Here is a 26,724-nt window from a genome sequence, read left to right as displayed (position 1 = left end):
TAACGGTTAGGATATGAGCATGGGATCTCTGGGAAGAGGTTTAGGGCACCTAAGTTTGGCCCCTGCCTGAATTAACTTCTGCAGGAATCACTTTCCCCAAGCTGTAGATGAAGATCACCCACCAGCTACTTGGAGATGCCCTGCATGTGCAAGGAGTCTCTGGAGGTAGGACCACCTGGGGAAACAGTGGATTGCAATTGGCGACTGCTTAGTAAATCCCCTCACGTTGGAAGAGGTTTGAGCTGAAGATTTTTTAAGGGTAGCTGGGAATTCGCAATCGTGAGCTGTGTTTGGCTCCTCAGACCTTTGAGAACACGCACACGGACGTGTTCTTCTGACACTTCCATGTCAGCCTTTATGTACCACTTCCGAGGTTTAATGCTTTAAATCCTGACAAACGCCCTTTGAACACCCTCCCAATCAAAACAGCTCCTATCAAACTGGCACTCACTCTCAAAACACCCTGCCACCCACATGGGTGTGCAGATTGCTGCCAACCTTTTGGCAAGCTCTTCCCTTTTGTACTAGGGCAGGGTGATTGACATTGCTTTGTGTGTTTTGATAATGGAGAAATGCACCATTTAGAGAGAAAAAAATTCACATCAATGTCTCCCCAAAAAACATGATCTGCCGATTGCCTTTTCCCTTTTTTTTTTTCCCTCCATATTTAAAAAATATATCAAGCCAGACAGCTGCAGCAGCTGAAGGAAGCAGCTAATCCCCCTAACAATTCTCTTGCAGAGAGAAGTGCTGGGCAACCCAGGTCTGAACATGGGACTGGAAGTGTGTATAGGATTAGGGGCATATCTGGTGGCCCAGATTCCCCAAAGCCAATTAATGACTGTTACAAAAGGAGGATTTTCTTTCTGAGGTTAGAAATGCGTCCTTGAGTCTGGAGGGGGAAATAAAAAAGAAAGAATTAAAAAAAAAAGCTAGAAGAGCTCAAGACTCAAAGAGAAAGTTCAAAGGGTTGGGTTTTTTGCAGTTGGAGTTCAGAAGAGAGGGGTTTGTGCGGACGTGTGTGTTTCTGTACAAGTCTTCCTTCCTCCAGCCCTGCTCTTTCTTATTGATCCCTCTCGAAATATGATTTCCCTCTTGTATAACTGAAGGAAAAATAACTGAAAGTAAAGTCCTGTACATTTGCTCCTGACCAAGTGTTAGTCATGTCCTAGGTGGGCCCCAGACCAGCACAGATACCAAGTGCTGTCCAGTGCTGTCCCACTGAACCAAGAGCAGCTTTGGAGCAGCCGTACAAGCACAGATGATGGGGGCTGGGGCTGCTCAGCAGAGCAAGGAAACATGCCCAGTTTTCCTTGGACCCTTTTTTCTTTTCACTTAGCATTTTAGTAGTGGGGTTCCCAGAGAGCAGAAGGATTTGCTGGAAGTTCTCTATGTGACCATGCACCCACATCGTGGCACTGGTGGGCCGTGATTGTGGTGGACCCAAAGATGGCTCTTGGGCATCCATGCAGGAGATTTGCACCACTCCATCACCTCTCCCAGCTTCCATTCCATGCATATCCCTGTCTCTATTTACTAAGAGCTTTGGGATCCCCTGTGATGAAGGCGTGCAAGCAATTGTCACTGGAGCTAGAACAGAAAGTGGAGGGCTTGTTTGTTTTTTTGGATCCAGGGCTGTTTGCTCAGCTGCATCTGTATCACTGCTAATTATCAAGACATTTATTACCGTGCTTTATTCATGTGTGTGGGTGCTTGTTTACCTTTCCCTGAAGCCTACAGTTTTACTTGTTCTTGGAGAAGGATTTTTGGATACTCAGTAGGGTGGTTGGTGATTCCCAATGCTCCCATTGAGGGGTAGGGGAGCAAGATATCTTTGGCAGTTCAGGACTTACCCATTTCATTTCTATTCCTTTATTCACAAGAGCTGAAATTTTTCAAGTTCCCTGGAAGAATGTGGGACTTCTGCTCTGCTCTTCATTTTTTATGTGTCCCTCACCCTATCCATTTTAATCAGGAAATCCTGTGTTCAAGAGGCTTCTCTCATCTCAAAATCCAGCTTGAAGTGCTGGAATAGGGGAGATGGCTGGTACTGAGAAACTCCCTGGGGGCCAGGGCAAGGTGGGGGATTAATGAAAGAGATCTGTTCATACAGACCATTATGAAAAGTGGAGTTGAGGCTTTGCAGGTGCTATGTGTGGATGGGGAGATTAGCCTCTGCTGGGGTTTACAGCTTGGATCAGGGAAGGTGCAGCTGGTAGTAAGTAAATAGAAAATATGTGAACTTGATATTAAAGAGGGGCTCTTATGTGGAGAAAGCCTTGAAAGCTGCTCACCTCTGCCCCAGCCCTGCTGCAGCTCATCACGGAAGCAGGAACAGGAAAGGGTGTATTTTCTTGAGGGCTTATGTATGCTTATGCTGGACTATTTTAGTGATGTCCTGGTAAAGAATGGGTGGCATTAAAACAATCTCCATGGCAACCACCATGGAGGGCATGGATGGAGTGGTTAGGCCAAGGATGTGAGAGTCAGGACTCCTGGTTTCTGTTTCCAGGACTCATAGTTTGATCTTGGGCAAATGGCTCAATGTCTTTAACCTGGCACTTACCATCCTGTCCCGTGTAAAGTGGTTAGAGATTGAGGATTAAAGGTGTTTGCAGGGAAAGCGGGGAATCAGCTTGTGAAACTCCCACTGATATCTGTGGGTTTGTGATCCAAAGATGTGCAAGACATTAGCACTGCCAGAGCTGAAGGTCTTTGAGGCAGGAAGGGTATCCAGGAGCTGGGAGCTGGAGTCTGCAAAGCTCCATAAGGACAGTGGCCCCTATCTTCTATGTATACAGCAAAGGACACCTGTGACACGATCAGAAGTGGCAAATACCCAGTGGTGGTAAGGTGCAGAGAAGGTCTAAAACTCCCACTGTCTTTTCTGTAAACCCTCCTCTAATAAAAGGTACCTCTGAGTGTGCATGTGAAGGCCAGAGGTGCTTCAGTGCAAATAGTTGCCTCCTCTTCTGCTTCCCCCTTTTTGCCCTTACCTATTAGAGAAACCCAATAGTATCTCCTGTTTCGGTGTGACCTCTGTCCCTTAAAAACTCATGAGGCATCAGGATGCTCAGCTCAGCCCCTGCCAGAGGGGCTCCTAGGACCAGTGGCTCCAGGAAGCCACAGCTAGGGTGTCCTGTTGCCAGGCAGAACCATCTTTAACTTAATGATAAGGTGTCTTCTTCACTCATTCTTTTCCCACTCTCTTACCTGGAGCCTTTACAGTGTCTTTTCCCTGATTTGCATGGGTCTAACTGGCTTGGCCTTGCCAGAGTGCTCAGAGCATTTGTGGCTGTGAGGAGACATTATGCAGGAGGGATGGGATAATTTCATGAGTGTTTACATACATCTGCATTCCATATCGGCTCCAATTTGTGCATTTGTCAAAATGAGCACGCTGGTATTTCTCAGAAATTTTGCTAGCTCCTGCTTTCCCTTAACCTTTCCTGTGCAGAGCAGAGAAGAGCCTCTGTCCCCTAGGCAAGAGCAGAACTCACGTGTGGAAGCCGCCTGCCTGTCCCAGCAGCTGGAGGGATGCCCTTTGATAAACTCTCAGCTGGATGCAGAAAGATGGTCTCTAGGCTGCCCCACTGGGGTTTCTCAGCTCCTGAAGCAAGGAAAGGGCTGTGGTCACCCCTGCTTCATCGCTTACGTGAACATATGGTGCACATTGCAGCTGCAGCAGAGCTGAGTGCCCCACGCAGCGAGGAAGGGGATGCCGGCTGGTCTCTCTGTTTCTGTATCCTGCTCCATCTTGGTCATCACAGCACAGCAACCAGGGGACTGAGCAGGCAGAAATTTGTTGAGCAGCAGCAAATAATTTTAGCTGAGCTTTTTTAAGCAGGTGGTGTTTAGTGGCAGCTTGCCTTGCCTTTCTTTGTTTTATTGATTTGAAGGTGCTACAGTGTTGAGAGAAAAAAAAACAGGCAACATGGACAGACCTGGGGGATCTTGGAGCTGGTGCAAAAGTCTTGTCTGAGTTCTCATCTTAAAGACTTTGTGGCTCATGAAAGGAAACCTGATGTAGTACTCTGACTGTGACTGTTGGGAATGATCCTGCAGTGAGGGAAGCTGAATGGGAAAGGTGTGACACAAAAAGAGATGATCTTCAGTCACATCCTGCAAGTACCCTCAACTTTGATGCCTGCTGTGACTACACACCTTCTTTGAGCCTACAGGCAGAGCAGTGACCAGTCCAGGGCTGCTGAGCTGTGTGGTGTTTGCAAATAGAGAACTTGCACTTCCCAAGACAGACCTAAATCACCAACAGGTTGGCAGTGCTCAGCTGGGTGAAGAAGCACAACCAGGGTGCTGGCAGACAGAGGCTGATGGTGTAGGAAACATCTGATTTGGGTTGGGACTCTTGGTGCTCCACTGAAGAGCTTCACCAAGATTTAAGGTGCCCTTGTGGAATCTCAGGGCATGGAGGCTGTTTCAGGAAGGCTGGGCACCCCAAAATCATGAGCATCCTTATTCAGGGTGTGGAGTTCAGTAAGGAATCACGTGAGCCTGGTCAGGATTCATGAATCCTTTGGGGTCAACTCTGCTCAGGTGGCACTATGACTCTACTGAAGAGCTGGTCTGTCAGGGAAGGAGGTAGGAACAGGGCCAGCAAAGCAATGGGACTAGATCGAGCTCTGGTCTAGGAAAAATGACTGTGACTGGTAAAACCAATCTATCCTTACAGAGTGTGTCTTTCTCACTACAGGGGCTGGGTACTGAAGAAGGTGCAAAGCACAATATGCAGACACTAGCCACTAGTTTAGTTCTTATTTACTTGGGGTGTAACCCCAAGAATTAAAAAATTGCATAGAAGTTGGCTAGTTCCCAGTAAACAGTGGTTTGGGAGGGATGAGAACAGCCTTTCCTTTCAGGCGAGGAAACACATAAAAATAGATGTCCCCTTATCTCTTTCTCTAGAAAGCAGAGCTGAAATGACACGCCTCCTCTTTCCCCTCATCGTGGGATTGCTCTGATTGTTGTGGTGATTGCCTCAATCCATAAGAATTTTAAGAAAAATACCTTTTGATTAGTCACCCCAGCCTTGTGCAAGAAAACCAGGCATCCTTCAGTCAGCCAGGTAAGCATCAACTTTCCCAGCCTGCTGAGAGAGGAGGGTGACCTGTGGACCCAGGCCTGGGGCTTGGGGCAGAGCTGACTTGGCTGCAAATCACCCGAGAGGGTGCAAGCATTAGAAAAAGAAAAAAGGTGAGTGTGAAGAGGAACACAAATTGTACAGATGATAGCAGCAGCATGTCCAGGTATCATTCTCTAAAGCAGTCCTTTCTGGGAAGAGAACTGCATCAGCAAATAAGTGTTGGCATTTACCAAAGCCTTTCCTAGCAGCACATGTCATTTCTTCTTCACTGTTGTGGGGTGTTCTGGAGCCATCCTTTCATATGTCTGACCAGTAATTAATTAGGAGGGGATCAAGGCTGATAATTCCCTGTAATCCCTTCTCTCTCATCTTTTTGTTCCGTAATCCTTTTAATGCTAGCAACTGGGGGGTGGGGAGTGGCAGGGCCAGCGAAGAGGGGAGAGCCTGAGCTGTGGTGTGGTGCTGGTGCTGGCAGAGCTTGGCTGTGTGATGCCAGAACATCCCTCTACTTCCCTCCAGTGCCATCCCCCGAGGGTGGCATCCCAAACTGGGGGCAGTTCACAGGGTACCATGGGAGGTGAGGATTTTTCCTGTGGTGAGAACAGGGTTGGGGGGCAGTGAAGCAGGGATGGGGTAGACAGCAGAATCTCTCATTCTCTGAATGCTGACAGATTTCAGTTTAACCTCGGAGTCTCCACTGAGTGCCACAACATTTCTGCTACCACAAAAGGCTTTTCACAGCCAAGTCTCTGCAATGACCATTAGGAGATCCCTGATTTGCCTCCAGCTCCATGCCATCTTTCCCATCATACCAGTGAGGACACTCAATCAGCACTCCCCATCACCTTCTGACCTGGACAGAGGCACTGCCATCTGAGAAGGTCTGATATCTGAAGTGGTCCTGGTGTTGATAGCACAGAGGAGGTGGGGAAAGAAGCCCTGGATGGGGAGGCAAGTGGGAGGACTTGGTGATGGGTAGAGTGCAGAGCTGCTGGTGGGCTCAGGTGTGTAGGAGAGGAGTGGTCAGAGATGGTGGGTTTTGGGCAGAAAAGGTTTAGGAAATGACAAAGCCCCTGTCTGATGTGCCAGTGACAGCTGACAGTGTAATAGCTCTACACTTCCATATGAATTAGCCAACATGAGTGCTGCTAAACACTGACCCTCTTCTCCTGCCAGGTCAGGAGGAAAATGGAGGGTGTTGCCAGCCTGCACGACAAAGTGTTTGGGCGTTGAGAAAGCCCAGGGCTGCCAGCACTACATCAGCCTCCAATCTACAGGAAAGTTTTTCACATTCCACAGCCACAGCCCAATGTCCTCATCTCCCTCTGACTCAATTTCTTTAAATACTTTCTTCCTCGACAGCTGGAAGAGGAGATGTGAACCTGTCGATTCCAGGGACTAAGTGGGTCTGAAGGGCCTTTTGTTTGATCAGAGCTGTGGTTATTACCCCTGACAATCACAGGCAAGGAAGTCTCCAATGTGTGTTTGACTGAGTTAAGGTGCCTTTGATGCAAACTTCTCTTCATTCTATTTAAACTGCAGATCATTTCCATTCACAGTGAGGGGAAGCTAAATAATTCAGCGCCAGACAGCAGCATTGATGCAGCTGGAGGTATGGGATGCCTTTACCATGCAGGCAGTATGGCCTTGTCTGCTCGAGGGGAAGGAGTTTTGGGAGATGCAGCATCTCTCTAGGCTGGGTGGAGGTTGACCCATAGTAACGCGTCAGGATGGAGCAGCCAGAAAAATGCACATGATGCTTTATATACTAAACAAGGGCCATTTGCTATCACAATCCCTAAATCCCCTCTCTCTGTGTGTTTAATAACACAGATGTCTATAAAGTAAATGCCAGCTGATTATCAGAAAACATATTTTCTGAGCATGAACAACTTTATAATAATCAAACACTGCAGATAAACACTGGCTATGTGGTTTTGTAACTTCAGAGATTTATAATCTGCTGTGTACCAAAATAATAAATACACATCAAGTAAACTCCTCTGCCTCCGGATTGCAGTGCAAATCCAAGCCAAATCCTTGGAACTGTTGATATCTGGTGGCTCCTACCCTTCTTCTGTTGGGGGTGGAGGTGGAAATCTGTTTTTTGGATGTCCTGCACTGTGTGTTTCTAATTCTAATTCTTACAGTGTGACCACCAGCACACAGAATGGCCAGAAAGATGGTTCCCACAGTATGCAGCAGCCAGGAGCCTTCCTCCATCCCACTCCTCACCTGGCAGGTATGTAGTTCACAATGTTTGGAGGCAAGCATGGGTATCTACTGGGCTGCAAAAGCAAACTGAGGAAGCCTCTAGCAGGTCTGTGATTGTTCCCAACTGAATTACCATCTTCTGGTCCAAACAGGGCCGTTTTCTTCAAAACAGTCACCTGTGGATCTCTTTTGCCAAGATCCCTCTGCACATAGGTAGGAGCACACAAGGCTTTGTCTCGTGCAGTCATTTTGCTGAGCTGCTGCTCTGCTGTGGGCTTTTTTCCCCCCTATGCATCATTTAAAATAGCACAGATAGTTAAGCATCTGTTTTAAAATAGCTTTGTTAAAAAAAGAAAAGCTTACTCCCCGTGACAATCAAAGGAAGAAAGAATAACCTCCCCGCAGCACCCGCCAAGTTACAGGTGAAGGGGACGGTGTGAGAAACAAGCACGGTGCCTCAGCTTGACACTTCTGATGGGGTCAAGTTTTCCCTGCACCGTAATGAGGTCTTGTTAGGAAAGTGGGAGCAGTGAGCAATGCTCCTTTCTCTTGGATCTCTGCATTTCAAGCTACCTGTAGAAGGAGTGTGGTTGGGGATGGGAAGGGAAAAAAAAAAAAGACTTGTTAGATATTTCTACCTTGGGCTTGAATGTTCTGAGGATATAGCAGTGAAGGAAGAAAAGATGGGCGCAGGGGTAGCAGGAGGCCAGACAAGCTCTGCAAACAGTGCTCATCTTCCCCCTCTTTCTCTTTTGTGCCAGTCTTTGTCGGTGCCTCTGTTAGATGTTTTAGCTTCAGTTTCCGTGATGAGGAACCTGGGAGATGTGTTGGCAAAAGCTTTACTTTCCTGGCAGTAAGAAAACTATACAGATCTGGGGGCTCTTGTGGCATCTAAGTGGATGGGGAGGGAGAAGGACTCCAAACTTTCAATCAAGCCCTGCCAGCTCTTCTCCATTCGAGAGGAATGAGGCTTTGCCTTGTTAAAGGCAAAGCGCGAGTGAGAACGGGCAGCTTGCCAAGAGCCATTTGAGAGGCAGGTGAGACTTTCTGAAGTAAGAAATATCCATTCCACTCTAAATTGAAGTGTGTTAAATAAGGATGCTGTTTAGTGCTAATAAGACAGGGAGTGAGTTGGAGAGCACAGCTGGGGTTACAGCTCTCGGCGAGCGCAGGGGCCCCGGATTTGGATTTGGCTGCAGCTCTTGCTGCGTGCAGGGAAATGAGCTCCAGGCAGGTGTTGCCCTAGTTCCTGAGGATGCACATTGGTCAGTGAAGGCATGATTTGCTTGGCTTAGCTTTTTTTTTTTTTTCCCCAAGCGTTCAAGCCCTAGGGTGGGAGTGATGGGGTTTGTGGAGGTCAGGGCTGATCATGCAGAGGGATGGGGCTGGTTTTGGAGCTGTCATGATGTGGGCAGTTGCACTGATGGACTGCAGCATTTGGACTTTCCACATAGGGATGGGGAAATTTGGCACAGCACCTGCTCCTATTAGCCTTTTCTCTACCTGCAGTCCCAACCCTCAACAGGAGAAATGCTCTCCTTTTTTTCTATTATTATTTTTAATCTCTCTGCTTTTCTAAAATGCTGGAATATAAAAGAACAGACGCAAATTAACACATAAATCCAGGTTGGAGGGTGTCACCAAAAGGATAGGTATTGCATAGTAATTAAAGAGCATGAAATTCTCCATTAGATGTTAGTGGGCTCTAAATAGCCAATTGCTGTTTCTTAAATATTCAGTAATTGCTGTAACTGGATGCAGTTTGACTTGGAATTTAATAAGACCTTACTGGAGAGTCTATTAGATCACCAGGAGGCCGGTGGGATAATTTAACAGCAGTGCATGTCTCTTTGCTTATTGAATGCCCTCCAGAATCCAGTGCAGTGGTGTCTGGTTGACAGGGCATGAGAAAGGGGCACGAGGCACAACCTGCCCCCTGCTCTGCTGCCAAGGGGGCTGGGGGCTCTAGGTGTGCTTGTCTCCTGTGCTGTGAGGGGCTTTGTGCAGCACAGAGCCCTCCTTCCTGAAGCCCTCCCTTGATTTTATAGGCAGAGCAGTGAGGTGGGGATGTGTGTTTCCTCATGTTTGTGCAGCTCTGCCTGAGCTGACCCTGGAGCTCAGGTGAGTTCTGGGCTCTTTGCACGCTGGGTACAGGGTGTGCAATGACCCTGTGGCTGGTTTGCCTCTCTCATCCCAACACAGAGGACCCTTGAGGTCTGTTGCTAAACCCTCCTACCATCTCTGTATGCAGTAGCCTTTCATATTAAGGATGAGGAAACACCCTGGATATTTACCTCATGACATAGTGGAGAAAGACTCTTTGGAAAAAAATGCTATTTCCATCATTGCTGGCTGATGTGTCGGAAAACATGAGTTGCCAAATATGTGCTTCCTTGAAACAATACAGGGCCTAGGAAATTACCCATGAGGAGGGGATGTTGCCCAGCCTCAGCTGTGCTGTGGGTCAGCTCCAGGGCAAGGCAGGCTGGTGTGGGTGGGCAGCTCTGCTGGGCTGCCGTAGGAAGGGGCCCCTTTGCCCAGGCTGATCCTTTGTGAAGTTGTTTCCAGGTTTTGTCTTGGATTGTCTCCAGGATGTCCCTGGACACCTTCTGGAAGTAGGTTCAGCTTAGGAGCCATGCACAAACGGCAGCAGCTATCAGAGTGCATGCTCCTAGGCAGAACGTCCCAGCTGACTACACTCCTGAGCATCTCCACGTGTTTTCTTGCTGTACCTTAGGGCGTACATCTCACACATACTGTTGCATACTGCAGAAGATATTCCTCTGGCAAGCTGCTGTGCAGCCCCCAGATTATCTCAGATATTTAGGACTGAAAAGTTTACAACCCATATTTGGCTGGTGTGTTTTACACAGTGCTCTGAGGTCACAGATAAATCGCTCTATGGAAGGACTGTCAGGTCGTTTCCTGCCAAAGGCTGAGCTTGTGTAGTCTTGGTTGCCCTTAAAATGAATGCTTGGGAGACATGCTCTGCTCTCAGACAGGAAGGGGACAAATTCCTTTATCGCAGCTCAGACCTGCCCACCCTGCTTCCAGCACCAACCAGGAGAAATTCAGTATGTCTAAGTGATGGCTGCAGCATCCCTTTATGCCTGGAAGTGATAAGCCCTGATTTAAGGCCATGACATAATATTGGATTTGAGATTTCTATTTCCACACAGTGCTTCTATAATTAGGTGGTTTTGTATTGTGTGCCTCTCCCCCAGGAATGGGAAAACCGCCCCCCAAACCTGTGGGAATTTTTGCAGAAGTTCCTGCCCTCCAAAATGGAAAAACAGACTTCGTGTCTGAAACAACTCCAGCTGCTTAGTTAATTCCATTGTGTGCAAGTGAGGAATAGGCACTTCAGCAGAAATGCTTCTTTTAATTTGCAAACCATCTTTCCATGATAATTTATTTCTTTTTCCTCCTGAATGAGATTTCATCCTGCCCTCAAAACCACAGCCCTTTGGATCACAGAGGCAGGGCATCACAGGATTATTTTTCAGGGAGAGAGACTCAATTCCACCAGAATACCTCTGTCTTCCCACTGCTCAAGATACAGTTGCCTGATCTTTCAGACACATAATCTAAGTGGCCCTGCATCACTGGAACCCAGTTTAATGCCAAGCCATAAATTGAAGGATCAGCAGTGCCCAGCTACAGTGAAATCCTGTTCACAGATTAGGGAGTCCTGGCTGAGAAACCCTAGAAATTGAACTAGGGGACTGGACTAAATCAATTTGATTCACCCAAAAGGACAGAGCCACCACTAAAATGCATAAAAGAGAGAAGGGCAGGATCTCCCATTACCATGAACATAAACAGGGGGATAAGCCATTCAAAGTGCAGCCTGACCTTTTCTAGCTGCAATGTCCCAAGTGCTGACTTCACTCTCTGTCTGCTTCCTTTTTCTTTCTTTTCTTTTCTTTTCTTTTCTTTTCTTTTCTTTTCTTTTCTTTTCTTTTCTTTTCTTTCTTTTCTTTTCTTTCTTTTCTTTTCTTTCTTTTCTTTTCTTTTTCTTTTCTTTTCTTTTCTTTTCTTTTCTTTTCTCTTCTTTTCTTTTTCTCTTCTCTTCATTCTTTCTCTCTCTTCTCTTTCTCTTCTCTTCTCTTCTTCTCTTCTCTCTCTCTCTTCTCTTCTCTTCTCTTCTCTTCTTCTCTTCTCCTCTTCTCTTCTCTTCTCTTCTCTTCTTCTTCTCTTCTTCTCTCTCTTCTCTTCTCTTCTCTTCTCTTCTCTTTCTCTTCTTTCTTCTCTTCTCTTCTCTTCTCTTCTCTTCTCTCTCTCTTCTCTTCTCTTCTCTTCTCTTCTTCCCTTTTCCCTTTCCCTTTCCCTTTCCCTTTCCTTTCCCTTTCCCTTTCCCTTTCCCTTTCCCTTTCCCCTTTTCTCCATTTCCCCTTTTCCCTTTCCCTTTTCCCTTTTCCCTTTCCCTCCCTTCCCTTTCCACTTTCCCTTTTCCCTTTCCCCTTTCACTTTTCCCTTTTCCCTTCCCTTCCCTTCTTTCTTTTTTCTCTCTTCTCTTTTTTCTTTCTTCCCTTCCCCTAATCTTGGTGGTAATTTAGGGCTCTAGGCTAAAAGAAATAATGATAAGTCTGGAAAAGGAACTGGCTTTATACAAACCCTGGAGTGGAAGCTGGACCAAACCACTGTCTGTTCCGTTGGCATGGAACTGGACACCCTTGATGCAATGTAGTCACTTGGGAAAAGGAGGGAGTAGACTAGTCCTCTTCTGAGGGAGTATTGCATGTATTAGACCTCAGTGGGACTTCAGGTGGAGAATGAAGGGCATTGGAATGAGCATCTGTCAAAAGAAAATGCATTGTGCCACCCTTCTGCCTAGTACTTTGTAGATTATTTCCCTCTCACAGGAGAAATTGGTGATGTGAAGCTCAAACATGTGCTCATTTCATGCTCCGTGTAGCAGCTCCAGAGTGGAATGGGACAGGGAGGATGGGAGATGATGCCACAAGCCATGAGCCTTGCTCTCCTAACTCCAGAGTTTGCTCGTGGGGCAAGACTTCATTTAATGCAGGGGGAAAAGCGAGCTCCCATGCAGCTTGCCATGTCTCCATAGGAACAAAAATACTTGGAAAAAATGGACAATGCACTCTCCTCCAAACAGAGCAGCTCATGTCAGAAGGTAAAGAATACAGCTCTGAGGAAAAGCCTTCTACCCTGGTGTGGGATGCTCTTCTCCCACTGTGCTCAGCACAGCACTGCTGGCACCTCTCCACTACTGCCAAACTGTATCTGCAGTGTGGCCCAGGGCTGGACTGCCAAATACATCCAGGCTGGCTCAGGAATGCCCTAAAGCAGTAGGAAAATTGATGGATGCTGCAGATAGCTGCAATGGGGCTTAGAAATTCATAGCCCACAGACAACCCTGGCACAGTCCTCAATCCCTGAGAAAACAACACTTTTCCTGCTCCCACTCAGGAGCAGGAAAGCTGAATCTTTGATGGAGGAAGCACAGGGAGTTTACCAAACAAATTGTGTGTACATGCACACTCATATCCCACACTTTGGAAAATGATCTTCAAAGGCATTCTCTGTGGAATATCTCCTACCCACAATGTCCTTGGAAATTGCCCCTCTGCCTGGAGAGTTTGCAAACAATAATGACTGGCCCTGTTCAAAACACTAGCCATAGCTGGTGGGAGATGGTTTACCACAAGGCAGTCAGCAGAGCAGTCTATCACAATTCAGATGTGGCTTGATCAAATTCAAGGCAGTATAAGATGTGGAACAGATTACAGGCTGGATCACATAAGCCACAAACCACATTAAAAGTACAGGGACAACAATAGATATTCTGCTCTCACACTTAAACATGATCCTGAATGAAAGAATTTCCCCTGCCTCCAGCCCTTCCTCCCCTAAAGCAGGATTTCTGTCTCCAGAAAATGCCATCCAGTTGCATAAAGAGCCTCGGGAACTCTGAGCATCTTTGCATAACAATGTCACGTCAAACAAATTCCTGCCTGCTCCTTGTCTACCACCTGATGTATGTGCCCCAAATGGTTTTGACTACCTGCCACCTCAGCAACACCCTTTGGCTATGAAGGTAGCAATTGCAGAGGCAGCTGTGAAAATGAAAAGTAAAATTGGGTGGGAAAAGGAGGGGAAAATCCAACTGGTTGGCACTGATGTGCTGGGAGGATGTATGGAAGAGCAAGGCCAGCTGGGGATCGGTTTTTGTCCTCCACTTCCCAAATGAGAGATGATGTCTCTCAAGTGCCATACAAATGAGCAGTGGTGTGGAAGGGCTTTCTAATCATTAGTGATTGTTAATCAGCTCATTAACAGTGATGGTCAGCATTTTGTAAAGAGGCCTGATTTGCTTTCCTCCAGAGAGTAGAGCCCTCTCTTGCTGCAGCCCTTAGCTGTGGATGTGTGTGTGTGTAGGGGCAGAAAGAGGAAATAGAGGGTTTTTTTGGTACCCAAGGCCTGATGCTAAGCCACCATTTTGGTTCTGGCAGCACCCACATCCCCATGGGTGCTGTGTTGGGTCCCCGGGAGATGGGGAATCAGTGCTCCCCAGCATGTCTGGAGCAGATGTAATTAAAGCCTTCCCTGCCTGCCACAGAGCATATGGGACATGTTAGCAGAGTAATTAAATTTTGTGAAGTGAGTCTTTGCTGGAAAGCTGGAGGGTGGGTCGGTGGGAGGCAGGGGGAGCAGCAGCACTGCCATACGCCTGCCTTCAGGAGGGAGCGCGCGGCCTCCTCACCACCGCCGGTCCTCGCTCCAAATGCTCCTCGTGTGACAAGTTGAGAAATAATTAAGTGGTGGCTCATTTGCATTATTTGTTGAGTTTGTACATATTAAAAATACTGAGGAAACTAGTCAAGCTGTACAGATGTTGCAGATGAAATAGATGTGTGCATTAGGGACTTCTGAGCGGAAAGGCAGATGTGGGGGGCAGGGGAGTAGTGAGGGTAGAGAAGAGGGAATGGGGAGGACAGAAAATCTGCTTCTTGCAGACATGGGTAAAATACATGTAGTGCACAGTAAATTTGCCAGTTAATGGAGTTACAGGAGGATGGAAACTGCCCATGAATGGAGGCCTTGGGTGTCACCGGTGAGGGATGAAGGGAGGGAGGGTCACAGAGGTGGAAGGGTTGGTTTTGAAGGTTTCAGGATGGGTTGTGTCTTTGTTTTACCAGGTGAAACTTTCTGAGACAAGCTTATGCTCATACTGTTTTCCTTGGTCCAGATCTTTTGATTTCACCTATTGAAACTGGTATTCACCCCACACTGTTTTTATGCAGCTCTTACAAAGAGTCAGTTCTCCTAAACACCCAGTTTCCAGCAGTGATGATTGTGGAGGTGACTAATACATGGAACGGGTTATCTCTTCCTCTGAACACATCTACAATGACCTACCCTCTCTCTGTTCAAGATTCTCGTAGAGTAAATTGTGGATTGGGAAGGCTGGGAAGTGGTGACTGACCATTGACCTCTCTGGAATGGTTGCTGAAATGAAGTTTTCATTCGGGGCGGTGGTGAGGGGAGCGGGTAGGTTTTGCTCCTACCCTGGTGGGCCCATGGGTTCCTTGTTCAGAGCAAGCTTGTGGCAGCTTTTGAATAGCACAGGCAGCTCTGCTTGAAGAATTGCTCCCTAACTACCTGCCTGCTGATGAGAGCGACAGCCCACTGTGCCAACCCCAGCTGTATGGGTGATGCCCTCCCATCATCCCTTGGAAGTTGAATGGGGCAGTGGGATGCAGGCTCTGGCAGCCTCTTCTCCCTCCTTCAGGGCACTGCCCCCCTCGTGTGTCACAGCAGCCTCCGCTGGCAAAGCCTGAGCACTGGCCTTGCTGTAGGGAAGGTGTGACACCCGTGCCCGTGTGCATGTTTTGGGTCGTGTAACACATGCAAGGGAAGGGAGAGAGGGTGGGATGGCGGCTTTGCTTTGGGTAATCCTCTGTAGTGTGAATCCTCAGAACTATGAAGCATGGAAAAATATGTCCAAGACAGCAGTGTTACTTGGGGTATTGGAGAAATGCTCTACCAGGTTGTCCACAGGACCTAGAATCACCCCAGCTAGTCCACAGAGACAAAACCCACAATACAGGCAACCCTCTTCTTTTACTCTGTTCTGAAAAGGATGATGAGGAAGGAGCAGGGCTTTAAGTGAGTGAGTGATGTGAAAGGGGAGAGTCACAGCAACTGTTTACCAAATGAACTCTGTCTGGCTTCATATTTGCTTAGCTTCTGCCTCAGCAACTGGGCCACCCCTTTTGTGGAGATCCTGTTTTAGTTGGGAGGGGGTAGCTGTGACCAGGAGCATGAATCTCCTCACAGTCACCCCAGTTTTCCCATCAAGGCATTTTCATTGAAAATGAGACATGCACATATCAAAAAATACTCCCGAGCAAAAAAAGCCCTTGTCAGTAGTTTTGAAAGGTGGAAAGTTCAGAAGGTTTCAATGTTCTTTTCCTCTCATTCTAGTTAGAAGTTATAGACTAGAGACTCCCACAAGTCATTAAGCTCTACATTTAGCATCGATTCTTCCAAAATACTGTCTTCCCCAAAGGGTTTGCTCATCTTTTGGAAATGCTTCCCTTGGTAGTATCTCTTGCCTCTCCTGGCAACTGCTCCTTTACCTAATTGCTCAGCAAGAGCAAAGCTTTCTCTGCACCCCATCTCAGCTTGGTGGGTTATGGTTTAAGACTGTCAGGCTTGTAAGTCTGCAGGCATAGGAGATACTTTGGAGATCTGAAGTGAGGGGATCCAGATCTTGGGTGCTTCTCCAAACTTCCTGGCCTCCAGACACTCACTAATCAGCATGTATGGTATCCTTGGGCATCCTTGGGGTACAAAAGGGGCCAAAACCCCACAATCCCACCTGGGATCACTGGCAGCCTGCTGACCTCAAGTGCCTACTGTGGGAGCATGGTTGTGAGTTGTGCCAATCAGCCTGATTTACGCCCTGCATGCCACTGTGTACCATACCCAGATAAACTCTCCCATATATAGGGAAAATCCAGGGATGGTCTGGGAGCTGGCTTTGCAAGGATACTGTACCCAAATGCAGAGACAAACAGGGCCTGGAGTGGCCATAAGTTGTGCTTGCTGCCCCTCTTCATTAGCGCTGTCTCCACAGTGGTGTATCTATGAATGAGGTTAAGGCTGCCAGAGGGCTCCTGGCCTGTGTCAAAGCACTCAGCAGTTGAAGATTACTGTCCCCCTCTCTCCCTATTCCCAGCTCTATCAGAATGAAGAGAACAGCAGCACTTGTATATGGCATCTCCATACCTGATAGCACCATGTTCATCCCTATACTTGCTGGCCTTTTAGTAGTCAAGGGCAGGTCGCTTTGTGGGGGCTGCAGGACCCTCCCAGCCCAAGGAAAGGATGAAGATGATGGAGAGAGTTTGTTTAATAGCACGTGCCTCCTGTGCTCACGAGGATGAAGCTGCAGATGTCACCAGGTGTGGGCCATTTCCCTACTGTGCCAAAAATGACAGGCAGCTCTCAACACGCAAAGAAAAGATGGATGGGAAGGACATGATGGAGCTGCCTTGGATGGATGTGATGTGGCACAGGGCCAGTGCCTTTCTCTGAAGAAGGCTGAGACGGTGCTGCTTGAGATGTCCCCATCTATTACAGAGCTCCTGGTTTCTCATTGTCTTGGTTTAGATGGCAGAAACTTCATTTACATTTACTTTGCAACATGCCAGCCTGGCAATTGCAGTGAGAGAGAGGGGGAGCGAAAGAGAAATATGTAACTAGGTCAGTCTTCTCCACATTACAGCTTCATCCTTTACCCAGGGAGGAGTTGTGGTCTTTGCCCGCCTCTCGCTGTTCTCATTCAGTCACTTGATGGGGTTTCGAGCTACTTTGAGCCTGCAACGTTCAGATCAAGACTTTTTTTTTTTCTTCCTTAACTTGGCTTCCACGTTCGACTCTGCTTCTTTCAACCTGTGTTCAGAGGCTCACAGTGGAAGAAACCTTTTGCTGTATTTAATTGTAAAAGTTCCTTCCCTATAAAAGTCTTGGCAAACTGGGCTGGCTCAGGGTTAGTTCTTTGCTCTCCTCCTTGCAGGGGCAAAGTTCAGTTACTTAGCGTCTGGCTGCTTGTTTCCCTCATCCAAGAAGGAGTTTTTAATCACAGTAGGACTGGATGGTTTGGCTTATTCACAGCAGGGCTACAATGCCAATTGCCATTAGGTGTCTGTTCAATATGGCCTGGACTGTTAGCGAAATTTTAACTGTTTGTGTTCCAGTGCATGAAGAATTGCTGGGATCAGCCTGTTTGCTGGTGGGTGGATGTGCCTGTTTGGTAAATGCATCCATGCAAGGGGGTTTGGATCCACCAGGGGATTCCCCGCTGCCCTTTTTGCACCCCTGCTGTGTTTGTGCTATTTGCTAAAGACCAAGGAGTCCATGGGGTGGATGAGGTCAAGCCCATGCAGATGTCCTTGAAGGCTGAGGGATGCAGACAGGGACTGCAGTGTCCTCCCTATGCATCCAGAGGTAGTGACCACCCTGCTTCCCTTATCCCTCAGCACATTCCCCTGTGGCCAGGTGAGCAGAGCTGCCCTACCACAAAACTTTCCCATCTCCCTTATGAAAAGCCCTCTGCCACAGCATTTTGGCTCCCCCCCCTCTACAAACCTTCCCTTCCTTGTGGTGATCCTCACTGATGCTTTCCTGTGTTGTCCTCCTCTTCTGCTCTGTCGGACCAAAGCTGGAGAGACAAAGTGGCCCAGCGAGGGACCAAACTGGCTTTGGAAACACTGCTGGCTTGGTATTGTTAATACTACCACTATGAAAGCAGAGATGGCACATATGGGCTGTTAGTAAGCAGCGTGTTAATTATGGTGAGGTGCTGCATTACTCACTCTAGGCTAGATCCTGCCCTCTGGCAAGTGACACTGTCATCACGCTGTCCTCCCTGCCAACAGGAGGGCTGGGGATGGGCCCCGCGGGCAGAGCACATCCTCCCGTCAGTTCATATGTGTACCTGTGCCTGTGACTGTGTGGGGAAGCTTTTGCCTTCCCTGGGACTGGATCCTACAGCAAAAGGCAGCAGTAGGTGGGGTAAGGGACCAGGAATCATCTGGATGAGGAGCTCTCCTTGTCAAATATTAGTGAGTGTTTTACAGGCAAACCTGATTTTTTCTTGTTCTTAATGATTCTTGTACAACTCAGGCTCAGACAGTATTTGCAAACCATGGGGAGAAAAAGATTTAAAAACAACAACAACAGAAGAGCATTAGCAGGAAATAATCTCATCAGCTCCAACTCTCCAGCAATGCTGAAGACAGGAAAATGATGCCTTTTTATTAGCCTTATTGTCTTTAATTAAAGCATTCAGCAGAACCCTCTGATAATGGACTGCAAGTGAGGTCGGCAGCATTTGTAATAACACAATACAGGGTTCAATTAAGTTGTACTTTTGTAGCTTTTCATCTCCAGTTTAAACAAGCTCATGATATATACAGAATGATTACCTTTCCGAGCTGGGGGAAAAAAGGGGGGCACAGGGCTTGGAAGACAAATCACTTGTTGCTGTATAACTGATGCTATAAAGCACTCCCATTTCCCACAGGCATGTTTCATGTGTTCAGCCAGCTTGTAGGGCTGGTTGTAATTGGCTGCTATACTGCAGCATTAGGTCTGGCTTTCTATGCCACAGCTTCCTATCACTGTGGGTAACCACGGCAGTTTTTCTAAACCTGAACCTTTAAAAATACATTTTTGATGGTGCAGTACCTAAGAACTCCAAACAACAGGGGATCAGAGAAGGCAGAAGAAAGGTCAGAGGTCCAGGTATAACCATTTGAGCTGAAAGACTGTGGATGATTGACAAGCAGTTGATATTTGCTGCTCCTTCTTTTCCCTGCTCTTTTGAATTATTGGTCATAAAACACCCTGCAGTCACACTCTTGCTGTGTCAAAGAGAGAGAGAAGCCAAGAAAAGACCCACATGGCTAACACTTAACTTTATCTTCACCATTAAGTAATGCTAAATTAGAATGAAATCGCTCTGGTAATACAGGTGACAGTTATATGGAGACCAAATGAATTCCCTATGATCAGTGCCTTTAAAGAGAGCACATCGGCAGAATTCATGATGACGGGACACTTACCACGTGTATAACTCATGTGCACGCACAGGAAACTCATGGTAAATCTGGCTGGGGTTTATGTCAGGCTTTAAAAAAAAAAAAGTGTCTTTTAAAGCTTCTGTTCAGTTTCTCATCTCTCCAGCCCTGGTGTAAATTGCAATAACTCATTGCACTGCTAACCTGCTATGGTAGAGAGGGAGAGATGTGAATGGGAAGTGGGGGTTTTACTGAGGCTTCTGGACAGAGATGCTGGACATTTCCACCTCTCATGTTGATGCTGCCTGAGCTGTATGGCCTCATGCTGCCACCCAGAGATGCTCCTTCATGTCCTGGGACAGGAACCATCACCAGTGGGACTGTGATTCACGGTGCAGTGCTGGCTCACAGCAGTAAACAGCTCTCTATGTTCAGTCCAAGAGCTGAATCTGATGCCTGCGGACATTTCTTGCCATGAAGTTAATGTAGGACTGTTTCTCTGACACTTACAGCTCCTATCGATTGCTGTAGCCTTACACAAAAAAGAGGATTGAACTGTACTTGATCTCAGGCACAGCTGTCCCCACAGGTTGTGTCACTTGCTGCTTTCATCATGTCAAAAGAAGCAGGTTTTGGATAGGGGTCTGTGCCTAAATAGGTTTAGCATGTGGGTTTCCCTTGCTAGGATGGTGGGCCTGCCATAGTGGTATTAATCAGTCCATGTTTATGGCATAAGAAGGTCCCCTTCTCCTTTGCTGACTGTTGTGCTGTGGTACCCCATGTTGTCAGAGTTTGTCACACAAGGACGCTACCCTCTGCATACAGGCAAAAATTACAGTAAGAGATAATTTTCTCTGCCTCCTTACAGCCAGTTTTACCTGAATGCGGTTCATTTTGTATGTTTTTACCATCCCTCACATAGTGCAGCTATGTGCTGTTAAACAGCTGCTCAGCTCCACCCTAGAAAAATTGCTTCAATAAAGCGCATTTCCCATACAGGTCATATATTGGTTAATTCATCCTTTTGGGAGAACTTCCAGACAGGAAATGTGGAGGCAGAGGAAGTTGTCCCAGCAGAGCACACAACAGTTAAATTAAATCCAACCCTGGCTCCCATACCTGCCATTGTTCCTGAAATTAAAAGAGAAAGCAAAGGCTGCACCGGGGCTGTGTCACTGTGTCATGTCCACTGCTGAGTACTCCATCTCGTGGGGAGCTGTTGGCAGTTTATCCTGGAGAAGGTGAGTCAAGTTTTATATTGTAACTTCTTAACTTCTGCAATTCAACAGCTGGTCTATTTTTGTGTTCTTTGCCTAAATAGTAGGGCAGTGCCATACCTATGCTATATTCTTTTCAAGGTATGATAGATAGGTAAGGGGGATCCTAATGTGCCCAGCCCCCTTCATTCATGATGTTAAAGACTGTTGAAAAGGGAAAACACACTGGAGCTATCTAGAACTGAACTGACCTCTTGTAGATTTGGACTTCAGGGAGGTACAAAAAGGGCTGCTTCTGACTGTTCCTCTTGGATCACGCATTCCTGCCAACCTGCTTGGGTTCATGGATATGACTTTGTACGGTCATGGCAGGAGTCACTTCTGTGCAGACCCAGCCTGTTGTGAGCTCCACGTGGCCTTGCTGTTATTGCACTCTGACTGCTGCTGAGACAATTTCTTGCCTATTAAAATGCAGTTACGGCCTGGAAAGCAATAGTATAAGAATGGCTTATCAGTGCTCCATAGCTCTGTGCTCCAGTCATCCACACCAAAGGCCTGAGAATGCTCCCACAGAAGCCAATAAGACTTTTACCATTGACTTCAAAGGCAGCAGAGAGCAATTTAGCTGCTGCCACCAGACAAAGCAGGTTAGGCTACAGCTGGTACTTCCACAGCTAACTTGGCTCTGAATCCTGACAATCTAATGTATTTTTGCTACATGAGATGTTTAAAAATAGACAAGACAAAGTAGCGGGAAAACAGATTGCTGGGAATATTCCCTCCCTCGTAGGAGAAATGGACTAGCTGAAGCTAGCAGGGCTTTTCCATCTCCAATGTGTACAAGTCTATGATTTCTGTCAGCAAACTAAGCACTTCTGAGCCGGAGGCAGCACAGAAAGTCGCTAAAAGCAATTTAGAGGTGCTGGTATCATAATTTCTCAATCCAAGATAACTTCTGTTTTTGCATATATTGTAGGGCTCTGGAAGATTCCCCTGAATCCAGTAAGATGCAGTATCTTCAGTGGGGGCGATCCCATGGACAGGAATCATAAATCACAATAATGTGAAAGTCTTGATAGGGCTGTTGTCCCCGCTGCCTCATGGGAGGAGGATATCAAGTGCACAGCGTTAGAGAAGATCAAAGAGACACCTACCAGCTATTAAATCACCAATAATGGGTGACTTTGCCTGCCCACATATAAGCAGGCCAACGATGTTTAGTGAATCAATGTCTGGATACCTTAAATTATCCTCAGAGCAGTTACTTTGAAGGCATGCAAGACAAGGGATGTTGTTTTTTTTTTTTTTATTTGGCCTTTAGTAACATGGAGGATATGAATCAGGACAAATAGTGCCTATGCACAAGCAGCCATAGTCTAGCTGTTCGTCACCCTCGTGATTGCATCAAAGCTTGGTCAGGAACTCCAATCTTTGGAAAGGAGAAGCTAAAAGAAATTGAAGAGTAATAAATGAAACTCAATGTCAAACCCCTCAGACTATATATAAGACAGTTCCCTCAGCAGATCTATATTCTCAGAAGAGATTGAGAGGCTTACACGAATGGTAGAGGGAAGGGATGTATAAGCTGAATAAATACCCTTTGCTAGAAGGAGAGGCAGCCTGGGGAAACCAGGAAAAGGAGCACAGACCTGGGCAGGGCTGGTGTGGAAGCAGGAACCTCTGTCTCTGTGCTCCCTTCAGTGTGGGATTAGGTAGAGAACACCCTGGCTGAAAACTGGAGGTAACCTGTCGTTTCAGGGGCCAACTGCAGTGGAGGAGCCTCTGCTCAATCCCACTTGATGCTGTGCCTGCTTAGCCGGGCTGGGGACTCACCCCTGCTGAAAAAGGACCAGGGCATCCACCTCAGCTCCTCAAAATGCTTGGATGGTGAATCCGAAGTGGACTCAATACAAACCTGAGTGTTTCATTAGCCAGGTTTTCCACCTGGGAGGAGAGGCTATGACTGCATTGACCTTAATGTGAAATTGAGCTGTTTAAGCAGGTAAGAGCCAGACAGCTGGGTGCAACCATGTGATGGAGCATTGTCTCTATTTGCAGAGCAAGCTGTGTGTGTGTTTCCATTTGCCTAAGTTTGCTGCTTGTTTATTTAGTTAATAAGCGACAGCAGTCTGTCTCAACAGCCATGCAAACAGCAGAGTAGAGAGCACCCGAAGAAGGGCTTTTGTTGAACACTTGCTGGCCTTATGGCACAAGATGTGTTTCACCTGCCATGGAAGAGAGCATCTAACAAAGCTTTTCCCCTGGTAGGGCATGTCCTGTCCCTCTCTATCAGTCTGGGTACAAGGACTAATGTGTTCCCATCCCTGGCTTGAAGTTAGTCACTACTGAGAGACTGGGCAGTGTGTCACCATCTCCTCACTTCTCACATCCAGCTCATGGTAGCTGGACTGATGTTGCCAAAATGTTTGTGTGTTGTCCCTCAAGAGGCAGACAGGAGGAGGTGGCTTTTCTATCTATGTTATAGTTTTAGACAAAGAAAGGAGAAAGAAGACAGTGTGGACAGCTGCTGCAAAACTTCTCCCTCATCCATCTCCACAGGAGGACTAACGTTGCATTTCAGGAGCATGCTCTGCCACTGACTTGTCTTCTGTTTCTGCACTCAGCAGTCCTTTCTGAATTTTGAGTGTTAGTCTTACGTCCTGCTGCTTTTATCCATCAGCTTTAGGTGTCCCAGATGCTACTCAGGAGTGAAAACCAGCTGCTGCCTTTGTGAATTACCAATCTTCCCCTTTGGGTGGCGATGATGTTGGTCACCAGCATCAACCAGCTGTCCTGCCATTGACTTGTGCTGCAGGTCTTTAGCAAACTAGAGAAGAACTGAGACACACCAAACTCATTTTAACGACTGTCAGGTAGGCAAGAGATTGACCCCTGATTGTAGACCTGTATTGTAGGCATGTGCTAAAGGAATCTGACTGCCTTTCCTCATTACTGCGTACACTGCAGTCTCATTGCAACACCTCTGCTGCCCATGTTTTTACAGTGTGCTCTTTAGGATTCTGAATTGTCCCCAGAAACCTCTTTTTTTACAGAACAGATATTTGCACATCTGTGTTTTCTTTCCCAGCACCTTCGCTGTTCATGTCTGGACCATTTCTGCCCATGGTGCTCTGAGTACTTTCCCTCAGTGTGAGGGCTTGATGGTAAATGAAAGAACAAAGAGAGGGAATCTCCTTGGGAGCTCTCCGAAATTAAACACTGGAGGCAATAGCAAACATTTCCCAGCGGCCCTGACCAGAGACTGCCAGAGGCAGCAAAACTCTCCTGGAAATACTCTCTATAGTTTTCAGGTTGGGTCCCAGTTGTCTAGAGAATGCATTAGGGACCTCAGCCCATCGTGGACAGAGAACAAGAAAGAATATGCACACACATACATGCATCACTTCTTGCATATGTACACATTAAATCAGATGCTTTTGGATCTACAGTTAACTGTCTGTTAACAGTCGCAGGTCCTCTTGGAGCACAAATGAACACAAGCTACCTAGTTCATCCTGTGCTAGCTGCTAATTAGGAGGTTTTTAGGACATACAATTGAGGTGTTACCAATTAAACTCAATGTGGACCAAGACCAAAGCTGTTATTTGCTTTGTCATAGCAATCGAAAGCCAAATAAACAATACTAGTATATTTCACCTCCTTCTCTTGTGCTTTAGCACAGCTGTGCAGCAAAATAATGATAATTTCATTGTCTACTTTCCAAAACTCTACATTTAAAGCAGATCATAAAAAATCTCCACATGGTTTACTTTTGCCTAATTGTTACAAACTCAGGCTGTAAATCCAAGAAGAAAGACTATATCTTACTTTAAAAAAAAAACAAAGACACAAAAAAAAATCCAACCAAAAGGAAACAATGAAGAATGAAATATGTTAGAGTTTGTCTGTCTGTTGTTTTATGATCAAAGTTTTGAAAGAAGTGCTTGATGTCACAGGACTTCAGAGGGGCTTAGTATTCATTTCACTGTAGCTCATCTGAAAAACTGAGTGTAAAAAAAATCCTAGTTGCAGAGAACTAGCACAAATTAGCACTTTTTCCCCCCACTCTTTTAACTTAAGAAGTTTCTTTTCCAGTTTCCCAGGAACACACCAGCCATACAGCTTGCTTGTGTTTGTACAGTATTCTAGTGCCCCTTTGCACCTTGAGATGTCCTTGCCCTCAAAGGTCTCTGCTCAGTCTGAGGAGCAACGGAGAGGAAGGACAGGAGCCAAGCTGATGGGAATGAAGTGAATCAGGAAAAGCAAAATGAAGCACCTCAAATGCCAGACAGAGGACTGATCCTGGAGTTGAAGCTCTGGAATAACCAGCAGAGACTTCACAGGTTTGACCTTCTTCATTCCTATCCTTCTCCTCTATAAGCCTCTTTTCCTTCACTTTGGTAGCACAAACACGGGATAAAAAGGCAACAAATGGAAACAGAAATGCACATGGTCCTGGGTGCTCCCCCAGCAGGCAATGGTAAGCCCACAGAATCAGGTGAGCTCTCAGCCTTACAGCAGTTCCCTTCAAGGTCACATCTAATTAGGAGGATCCTGGATTTTGACATTATTGATGTTTTTAGCAAGTTGGTCTCTTCCAAGACGGTGAAGAAGTCCAGCTGGGAACCCATATGGGGAAAAATATATATATTCCATAAACTTGTTATCCCTAGAAAACTTCTTATATGTACTATGTGTGAGCTCACTCTCTACACCTACTCTTTACCACAACCTCATTTTAGACATTACATGACAGATAGTCTCACTGATACCTGTCAACATTTTTTTATTTCTACTTGGAGTCCACTGTAAGGCAGTTGGTGCTCTCCTCTAGAGAGGAAAATGTTTTCCTGGTCTTTTCATAAATTTTTGGTCACTCACAGCAGCCTCAGTCATCACCCTCTCCATGGCTGGAGCATCAAATTCACCCTCATCTGATTATTTATGTGAAAATGCAGCCCAGGTGCTTGAGAATATCAACACTGGCAATACTTGGGCATGGTCCATGATTTAGTGTTGTATCAGTTTGAGTTCTAACTTGAAAACAATTTATTTTAGCACAGTAGATACATGTCCAGTTACTTTAGCACAAATGGTGGGGAATAAGTTATAAAGGTATTGGAATCCTGCTTGAGGTAGGTACCCATACCCTCAGAAACAGACAGAGAAAAGGACAAGTCTGTTTCTTCTTTCAATCAGACTAATGGTGGTCGTGGTGGTGCATCCTGGCACCAGGAATGCTTGATCTTTAGCTAAGGTGAAGCTACAGCTATAGATACACACACTTTACCCCACCCAGGGGTGTTAAGAGGATGGCTGCATTTTAAGCATACCTCAAGGTTGCTCATGGGGACAGATATGTGTGTGCTAATAGCACTGCCTGAACATGCATCTGCATTTCAGACCATGCTAATGCAAGCACGTACTGATGTGCTCCAAGCTGAGCCTGCCCAAATCTGAAGGCGGGTGCCCCCAGCCCACAGGAGATGCTGTTACACTTCAAGTTGGATGCTCTCAATAAAACTGTATCCCTTCTCTTCCTACGTTCATTCACTTGTCAAGAGCAGACTTGTTTTAGTGCTGTGGATTCTAAATTTTCTCTGATGTAATTATTGTTTGACACTGCAGCCTTTTCAAGCACCTTACGTAAGGAAAAAGAGAGAATTAAATATGAGAAGCTCAGAAATAAAACTACTAAAAGGAGACAGAAGCTGCTTTGTGAGCAGCAGGAATGATGTGGTGCCTCTGGGAGAGGGTACATGGAGCCAAAGGAGATGTTCTGCTTTTAGGCAGTCCCTTTTATTGTATTTCAGTGAAGTTCTGTATTCTTTTCTGAAGTTCTTAGGTGCAGTGCTTTTATAAATGAGTCTGTTCTTTTTCTCTTTGCTCTTGCAAAAACTGCGACTTCCATACCATTTCCCAAGCCAATCTTCTTGAACAGACTGCAGCCAAAATTTCCCTTCCCTAATTAACCTGGAATGGTTTTTGAAGAAGTTTTAGCCGCAGAGAACATCAAATTTAGCTCTTAGCCTGGAGCCAAGCTCTAGGCTAAAGAACACATGTCATTTAGGAATTCATGCAGATGCACCTTGACATCTGGGATGTGATATGTCGCCTTCACACTTCCCTGCTGAGATAA

This window comes from Chiroxiphia lanceolata, chromosome 11 (genome assembly GCF_009829145.1).
Source record: "Chiroxiphia lanceolata isolate bChiLan1 chromosome 11, bChiLan1.pri, whole genome shotgun sequence".
In the NCBI taxonomy this organism is placed as follows: domain Eukaryota; kingdom Metazoa; phylum Chordata; class Aves; order Passeriformes; family Pipridae; genus Chiroxiphia; species Chiroxiphia lanceolata.
This window is presented reverse-complemented; position numbering follows the sequence as displayed.